This window comes from Mirounga leonina, unplaced genomic scaffold (assembly GCF_011800145.1).
Source record: "Mirounga leonina isolate KUSES-001 unplaced genomic scaffold, KU_Mleo_1.0 Mir_347, whole genome shotgun sequence".
Taxonomy (NCBI): Eukaryota; Metazoa; Chordata; class Mammalia; order Carnivora; family Phocidae; genus Mirounga; species Mirounga leonina.
The window spans coordinates 230958-239991 of NW_023270696.1; positions in this window are offsets into that span (position 1 = coordinate 230958).

The window sequence follows — 9034 nt, forward strand, 5'->3', positions numbered from 1 at the left end:
AGCAAAAGTTAGAAGATTGTGTAGTATGGTTCTCAAAGTTTGAAGAGGAAATGTTTAAGACGATTATATCATAAATGAGGGATGGTAAAAGGATGTTCTTGAACCAGTACAATGTCTGGGAAAGGAATGTAAATTTTCTACACTGTACTCAAACTGGCAAGGTGTCTACTCCAATAGACTGTGATGTTATATACACAAAATGAGATACCTAGACCAACCAGTAAAAAAGCTTTACAAAGTCATGCACTAAAGAGCACAGTAGATAAACTAAAATGGAATTTTAAAAAGTGTTCAAGTAATCCACAGGAATGTATGAAAAAGAAAACAGAAACAGAGGGAACAAACAGAAAAGAAAATACAGTGGCAGACAGAAGCCACACATATCAACAATTACATTAAAAGTAAATGGCCTACTTTATTTGTAATAGCTAAAACAACACAAACAACCAAAATATCCCTAAGTAGGTAAATGGTTAATCCAACTCTAGTATACCCATTCAATGTAGTACTTACCAATATAAAAAAATAACTATTGATTCACATGACAGCTTAAATCAATCTCAAGAACATTATGCTGAGTGCAAAAGCCAATCTGAACTAGCCATATGCTGTATGATTCCATGCGCACAACTTTTGTGAAATGACGAAATTATAGAGATGAAAAACAGATTTGTGGTGCCAAGGTAGGGATTTGAGGGGAGGTGCGGGTGGGTCTATAAATGAGTAACCCGAAGGGGAGTTGCGTGGTGATGGAAGAGTTCCATATCTTGGCTGTGGTGGTGGTGATGAAACGCAGGTGAAATGAGAAAAGCTAACAGACATCATACCAATGCCAATTCCCTGATTTTGACACTGTACTGTAATTATGTAAAATGTAGCCATGGAGGGAAAGTAAATGAAGGGCACATGGAAACCTTATGTACTATTTTTTATGGATCTATGGTTATTTTATTTATTTATTTACTTTTAAAGAGGTGTTTATATATTTGAGAGAGAGAGAGAGAAAGTGTGTGTGTGTGTGTGTGTGTGTGTGTGTGTATGACTGGGGGAGAGGCAGAGGGAGAGCAGAAGCCAACTGCCCGCCGAGTGCGGAGCCTGATGCTGGGCTAGATCCCAAGACCCTGAGATCAGGACCTGAGCTGAAACCAAGTGTTGAACATTTAACTGAGTGAGCCACCCAGGCACCCCAGATCTATGGTTATTTTTAAATAAAAAGTGTTTTTTAGTGCGTAAGAGATTTGAAAAGATACATCACCAAACAGGATACCCAGAAGGCAATTGGTCCATGAAAAGATGCGCACCAGCATTAGCCATTGGGAAATGTACATGAAGACCACAACAAGCAATGACTACACACCTGTTGAAAGAGTGAAGATACAAACAAAAAACCCTGACAATAAAATGCAAAGTGTTACCAAGAATGTGGAGCAACTGGAACTTGTATGTGCTGGTGGGAATGCAAAATGGTGCGGCCACTCTGGAAAACAGTTTGGCAGTCTCTTATAAAGTTAAATACACACTTACCATGTGATCCATCAATCCCACTCCTAGGTATTTATTCCTGGGAGAAATAGAACTTTTGTTCACACAAAAAACATGTACACTAAAGTTTATAGCAGCTCTATTCGTGATTACCAAACACTGGTAAAAACCCAAATGTCCTTCAACAGGAGAATGGGCAAATGGGTAAATAAACATGGTGCCTCCATATGGTGGAATACTCCCCAGCAACAAAAAGGAATGAACTATTGATAAATACAATAATGTGAATGAAGATCAAAGGCCTTATGCTGCGGGAAAGAAGACAGCCTCAATGGGTCACATACGGTATCATGACATTCTTAAAAGGACATTACTGAGAATGGAGAACACATCAGTGGTAGAGCCACAAAGGGAGTTTTTCGAGGCGATGGAGTAGTTTTGTAAGTGGTGGTTCTACACACGCGGTAAAATTTCATGAAACCACACACACACACAAACGACTTGCATCCAGGATGTATAAAGAATTCTTACAAATAAAAAATAAGCTAAAATCTCAATAAAACAATATGTAAAACATTCAAACAGATTCTTCAAAGTAAGAAAATACACAAATGTCATTAGAAAAAATGCAAATGGGGGTGCCTGGGTGGCTCAGTCATTAAGCGTCTGCCTTCGGCTCAGGTCATGGTCCCAGGGTCCTAGGATCGAGCCCCACATCGGGCTCCCTGCTCCGCGGGAAGCCTGCTTCTCCCTCTCCCACTCCCCCTGCTTGTGTTCCCTCTCTCGCTGTGTCTCTCTCTGTCAAATAAATAAATAAAATCTTAAAAAAAAAGAAAAAATCCAAATGAAAACCACAATGAGCTACCACTTCACATCCACTAGCAGAACTAAAATCAATGCTGACATCAAGACTACTGCTTCCATCCGAGGCAGAGTAATAGGGAATGGATTTACCTTCTTATACCAAACAACAACAAAGAAATAAAAGTAATGGGGAAAATATATGAAACCACAGAGAGTGAATGTCAAACAATGCAGGACAGTGATCCCTAAAAGAGATAAGCCCTACAATTGCCAGGCCAATGGGGGAGAGTGCCTGCTGCAACAGGGAGGAGGACCCAATGGGAGCTGCAGCCTTCCTGGAGCTAAGGAGACAGAACTGGGAGCCTAGGAATCCAGGTTGGCTGGAGCTCACAAGACTGAGCACCGGAGAGGACAGAACTGCATGAACAGCACTCCCGAGATCTGCAGAGTGCTCCCTCAAGTCATCCCTGAGTGCTGACCAGCACATGTTCTACTAATCATTCAGGAAAAATACTAACAATTCTCCACAAACTCTTCTAGAACATTAAAGAGGTTGTAATATTCCTAAGTAGTCCATGTGGCCGGAATTATCCTGATGCCAAAATCAGACAGATATTATAAGAAAAGAAAATACCAGAACAATATCTCTCATGAACACAGATGCAGAAATTCTTAACTAAGTTTTAGCATATCCAATTGAACAATATATAAAGAGGACAGTGGGGTGCCTGGGTGGCTCAGTTGGTTAAACGTCTGCCTTCAGCTCAGGTCATGATCCTGGAGTCCCAGGATCAAGTCCTGCATCGGGCTCCCTGCTCAGGGAGAGTCTGCTTCTCCCTCTGACCCTCCCCCACTCATGCTCTCTCTCTCTCCCTCAAATAAATAAATGAAATCTTTAATTAAAAAAAAAGAGGACAGTGCATCATGACCAAATGGGATTTATCCCAAGAATGCAAGGTTGGTTTGATATTTGAATATCAGTTAATACAATTAGATATATTAACAGACTAAAAAAATCAAAACCATCAATTGTCTCAATACATGAAGAAAATCAGTGGGCAAATTCTGAAATTTGGATAAAAACTCAGCTCATTAGGAATACAAGAGAACTTCCTCAACCTGATAAAGGGCATCTATAAAAAACCTGCCACTGACATCACACTAAATGAAACAGTGCATGCTTGTCCAAATCGAGAAGAGAACCAGGTTATTGACCCTCACCATTTTTATTCAGCACTGTCCTGGCATTCCTAGCCAGTGTAATAAGGCAAGAAAAAGAAATGAAAGGTATCCAGAATTGAAGTGAAATGTAAACTGTCTTTACTCACAGTTGACACCATGTCTGTGTAGAAAATCATACAGAATCTATGGAAAAAAGACCACTAGAACTAACAAGTGAGTTTAGGAAGGCTACACGTTCAATGTACTAAAATCAGTGGTATTTCTACATAGTAGCAACAAGTAATGGAACTGGAAATGAGAAGAAATAATACCATTTAAAGTAGCATCTGGCTTCTAGACTAAGAGGAAGGCGCTTGACTGTAGAGCAAGTGGAAGATTCAGAGACAGGGGATGGCTGCTGAGTTGGGACATGGGAACACATGCTTTCCTGAGTCTTCTGGACTGGCTGGAAACACTCTCCTCTTGGGCAGGAGAGAAGCTGATGGGGAAGCTGGGCAGGAGGTATGGGGAGGTGACACCCCGCTTCCTCAGCCTGGGGAGGGGTGGCCGAGGGATGCATACTTCCTCTGCCTTTACTTAGGGAGCCCAGAGGTGGCCCTGGGGGTGCACAGAAGGAGTGAGGGTCTTGGTGTGGAGGGAGTCGGAGATTGTGGGCAGGTCATGGGCAGCACAGGAAGGATGCCACCACCCAGGCCATGTCCTAATTGGACGCTCTAAACTGCTACCCCATGAACCTCAATCTTGGCTCCCAGGGGGCCTGAGCTGTGATTCATGCCCTCAGGGTAGTGACACCACCATCTCGAGTCATCTCAGGATCAAGCAGGTTGCCTTCTGCACCTAATGCAGACAGGCCGGGGCTGTGGGCACCACTGCTACCAGGAGGAGAGTCATCCAAATTTGGGGGTCAGGCATGCCAAGGGCTGAGGAGGGGCTGGGCCTGCTCCACCCACAGCTGAGCCCAGACACCTGCAGGTGGGGGACCTAGAAGTGACCCCAGGTCCTGGCCCGCAACACCTCACTCAGCATCTCCACGTGGTGGCGCCGTCGGCCCAGAAGACAAAGCCCGTGGGGCAGAAAGGCTGCCCTCTTTTTGCAGGTGAGTGAGGCCCCAGTGGCCCCCCGCAGGAAGCCAAGACTCCAGGACAGCTAACGTGCAGTGCCCGCGGCGGTGATGACCGGCTGGCAACTCCACTGTGCTTATTTTTACCCCCACATTCTGCTTCTTTATGGTTCTAAGACTCTCCGTCCGTGGCTTCCTGCGTTGGGAATCAGACGATGCCGAGATCCAACGCTCTTCCCAGCTGCTCTGGGTCCCATGACTCTGTGGCTGGGTGAGGCCAGCTCGCTCCTTCAAGGACAACGCACAGCATGGTTACTAGGGGAGCTAGAACCTGGTGCCCCCCTCTGTGACTCTGGGGTTCCACATTTCTCCCCCAAAGTCCCACATCAGCAGGCCACTTCCGCCCATCCGACTGACTCAAGAATAGTGCAAGCTGCGAGCGGCATGGGGTCGGCCACACCTGCTAGGTGGCCATGTCCTAACTGGAGCCAGGGGCAGGAGGTTGGGGTGCCCAGGCAGTGAGACACATGAGCAAGGGCTGCACCCCCAGAATGCACCCAGGGGTCTGGGTTGTGGGGGACGTTCCCTCTCCAGACCTTTGATGGCAGCCTCCCACAGGACAACCCAAGGTGCAAGCTGCAGGGCTGGTGAGCCCCCAGCGGAGAGGCATGGAGGTCCCTGGAGGAGGGGTCCAGACGCTCCTGAGTCCCTGTCACCACCCTGCACCTGGTTCCTCTGTGCAGAGGGCTCCAGTCTCAGCCAGAGGTGGGGAGAGCACCCACTGTGGAGGATAACTGGAGGTGGGTAGGTTGGTTCTCCGAAGGACTGCCCCAAACTTGGGCAAGCTCCCTATCCCAGAGAACCCCGGCACACAGAGACGAACCACGCGCGCCACGCATGCTCCCCGCGGGAACACCCCCCATGCATCCCCTCTCTGCCCCACCTTGAGGCCCCGAGCCCCCCACTCAGATCTGGAGACACTTACTTTTGTGGCCCATGTAATCCACAGAGACCCCGTCCTGCCTGGAGTCCCCCTAGGGCGTGGGGAAAGTTGGCGGTGAGCCGCTCAGAGCTCCCTTGCATGTGGCCCTGGGGCGCTGGGTGGAACCAGGGCTCCAGAGCGTGGGGCATCGTCACTACACTCAAAGGGCCTCAGAGACGGCGTCCGAGGGGATAGCCTAAGTTTATGTGGAGAATCTTCTGGAAACCAAGACGGGGTGAAAATTTGACGCAGATCTGGGCTGGAGAGGAGGCGCTTATAGCACAACACGAGAGGGAAACTGCGAGTCCATGGTGATGGCAGACCTCAACCTCCCCCAGCTCCCACCGCTATCCTTAGAGCCATGGTTCCCACACTGTGTGCCACGGCACCCTGGGGTGCCCCAGCAAATTCCCAGGGTGCCGGGGGATATTTCCCGTGCTCAGGACACACAGCAGTAGCATCACCTGCAGGAGAGACACCGACGGTCCCCGCTGGGCTCCCAGCTGCTGCAGTGACCGGCGCTATGGAAGTCACGGGAGAATGAATTCCGAATCCTACTTTCTCCAGAGACTTCCTGATGATTGCCCATTGTTCGGACCGAGTCGCTTGCTAAGCCCAGCAGTGAGGCGTTTCTCTGGGCCTGGGTTCTGTGAAAGCTGATGAGGGACCGAAGGTCCAGCTCTGAGTGCAAGCGGCTGTCCTTGGGTGACCCCTGGGTGGATCCTGCCCCACCTGCGGCCCCTCTGAGCTCAAAGCCACGGGCTCCAAGCCTCCAGCCCTCTGGCTGCCCAGACCCTCCCCTGCCAGGAAGCAAGCGAGTAGACAGGGAGGGTCTGAAGTCCTGGCTCCCCCTCCCCAGGACAGTAAAGACTGACCCCTGATACCTGACACAGACAGGGAGCTCACTACCTCACAAAGCAAACTGCCCTCCCATCTGGCCTCCAGGAGCTCCTGGGCCTGTGCCTTCTTCCCCCGGAGGCCTATTCCGGGGCCTTTGGGAGCCCACTGTGGGACCCTACCCCCAGGTCATCCATAAAGGGGGAGTACTTTGGCAGATCTGTGGCGCAGTCCACCAAGGAAGCGCCCCCTGTGCGACAGCAGGGGGCGCAGCCAGGAGCCAGGGAGCCAGGCCCGGACCCCGTGGCAGGCGCCGAGCGGCGGCACTGAGCAGAGACTTGCCAGGCTGCCCTCTACCCTCATGCCAGGTTGCAGAATTTCCGGCTGAAGATCAGGGAGATGGAAAGAACACCACCCCACCCCCATGCTTCTGGGGTCTCAGCAAACAGACTCCGGAGCTTCGATGATGCCCCGGAAATAGGGCAGGTCCCCACTGCCCCTCTATGTGAGCCTCCCAGGATCCCTGGAGGGCTGGTGGTCCCCGCCATCCGGACCCAGGATGCTCCACCAGGCCAGCCTTCCCTCCAAGGTCCTGCTCCCCTGGTCTCTGCATTCAAAGAGAGAGGCCAAGACTCACCAAGACTGCGGGGGGGTGGGGGGGAGGGGAGGAAGGGCCACCACCAAAGACATGCCGAGATGCACATCCTCAGGGAGCTCTCCCACTCTCTCCCCTGCACTGCAGGGGGCTGCCCAGCTCACTCTGCCCTCCCCATCACCTGCGCAGCAGAGGCAGGGGGGCAGGGAGCCCGGAGGGGCCTGGCAGGTGAGGAGACTGTGCCCACCAGCTCCATTCTGCATAGAGCCTGCCCTGGCTGGGTTGCTAACCCCTTTGTGTGCACAGAGTCAGCAGCCTCTGGGGGCTCCCCATAAAGGCTCTAATCCCCTGGCCCCATAGCTGGGGAGGTGAGGGCGGGAGCCTGCTGCCTCAGCTTGGGCCCCCACCCCACTCACACAGCCCAGGTCCCCGGTAATGCGATAATTGGGTGGGATTTTCGCTGAGAGAGAGGGGAAGTCCAGAGGAGGGTGAGCCAGCTCCCCTCCCGCCCACCCCACTTCATTCCAGAATCTTCCCTCCTTCCAGCTGCAGGTGGGGGGCTTGCAGCGACTGGGGGAGGGGGGCGGGTAGAGGGTCCGGGCATGCATAGACTTAACTGGATCCCAAAGGCGGTGTGGAGGAAAGTTTCCTTGAAAGAGAAGGGCTCTCGTTCCCTACCCAGGAAGAGACTCCTGACGGGTGACCCAGGTGACCCTCCCCTGAGGCTAGCCTACTTCGCAGATGGGGAAACCATGGTGGGTGGGGGCAGCATGCCATGGGTGCGGCCTGCCTCTGGTTCTCAGCACCAAACCTGGAGGCTCGCATAGCCACCCCTGCCCAGAGAAGGGGCCACATGCCTACCCCACGACCTCTCCATGGGGGCCCCACGCTGCAGACCAGGTAGCGAGGCACGGCCTGAGGGGACTCGTGGGGGGAGCAGGTGGTCCACAAGAAAAGACACATCATGGAAGAGCCCGGAGTTGGGATTTCTAGCTGCAGTTCTGCTCCCCTCAACTCCAAAGCGGTGACAGGAATTCCTGCTGTGTTTACCACACAGCCGGTTGAGACTGACTGGTCTCCCAGCCCTCAAGGCGTGCAGACCCTCTCCCCTGTTATCATGTGCCCAGAGGAAGCTGGGGAGAGTTCAGGATTTGGTCTTCCCTTCCCCGGTACAACTGCCCTGGTGTCCCTCTTGCCTACCCCAGAAGGTGCAAGGGGGCTTCGAGGCGGACCGCAGGGTGGGTGCTGACTAGCTGTTCCTTGAGACGCTGGCTGAGCCACCGTCCTTCTCTGGTCTGCCCTTCTGCCATCAACTAAATCATAAGGCTTACCTAAATTGTGAGAAATCCCTTCTGGCTGAAGAGACTAGCAGCGCTGGGCAGACCCCGAGGGTGGAGGTCCCAGAGCGAGGGATGCCGGGCTGCACTGCCTTGGCTGGGAAGCACCAGGCACTGGGCGTCCTCTTTCCTGGTGGGGTGTGGGGGAGAACGCCGAGGCGTGCGCACCTGCGCTCCCGACCGCCCGTGTCCCAGTCCTGACCCTCAGCTGAGGGGCCGCAGCCTGGCCGCCCACCCAGCCACCTTCCCCACGGCAGGCCGCCTTCACCGCCGCCGCCGTCCGAGGAGGAGCCGAGCGGGCAGCTCCGTTCCCAGCGGACCAGCGAGGAGCGGCTCGAGGGACTGGCCTCGGCGAACGGACGCCCCTGGCAAGGAGATGGAAGAAAGGGAGAGCAGCCCCGCCACCTTGAGAGCACGAGACGGAGCGCACTACAGAGCCGCCGCAGGAGCGGGAGCCGGGCACTGCGTCCCACCGCGAGCGCAGCGCGCGCGGGGCTCCACACCACCGCGCCGCCCAGGACTTCCGAGCGGGCGCGGCCCGGCAACTCGGAGGGGGCGCCTGCGGACCACGCTGTCCCGAGCCCCAGCCGGCCGCCCGACCAGCGGCCCGCCGGGCCCAGCGCGGCTCTCAGAGCTGGCGCATCGCCGCGCGCCCCGCGCACCCCGCAGCCACGGGAGGGGCCGGCCGCCGCCGCCCCAGCTCCAGGGCCCCGCCCGCCCCCTGCCCGCCCCGCCCCGGCCCCGGCCCCGGCCCC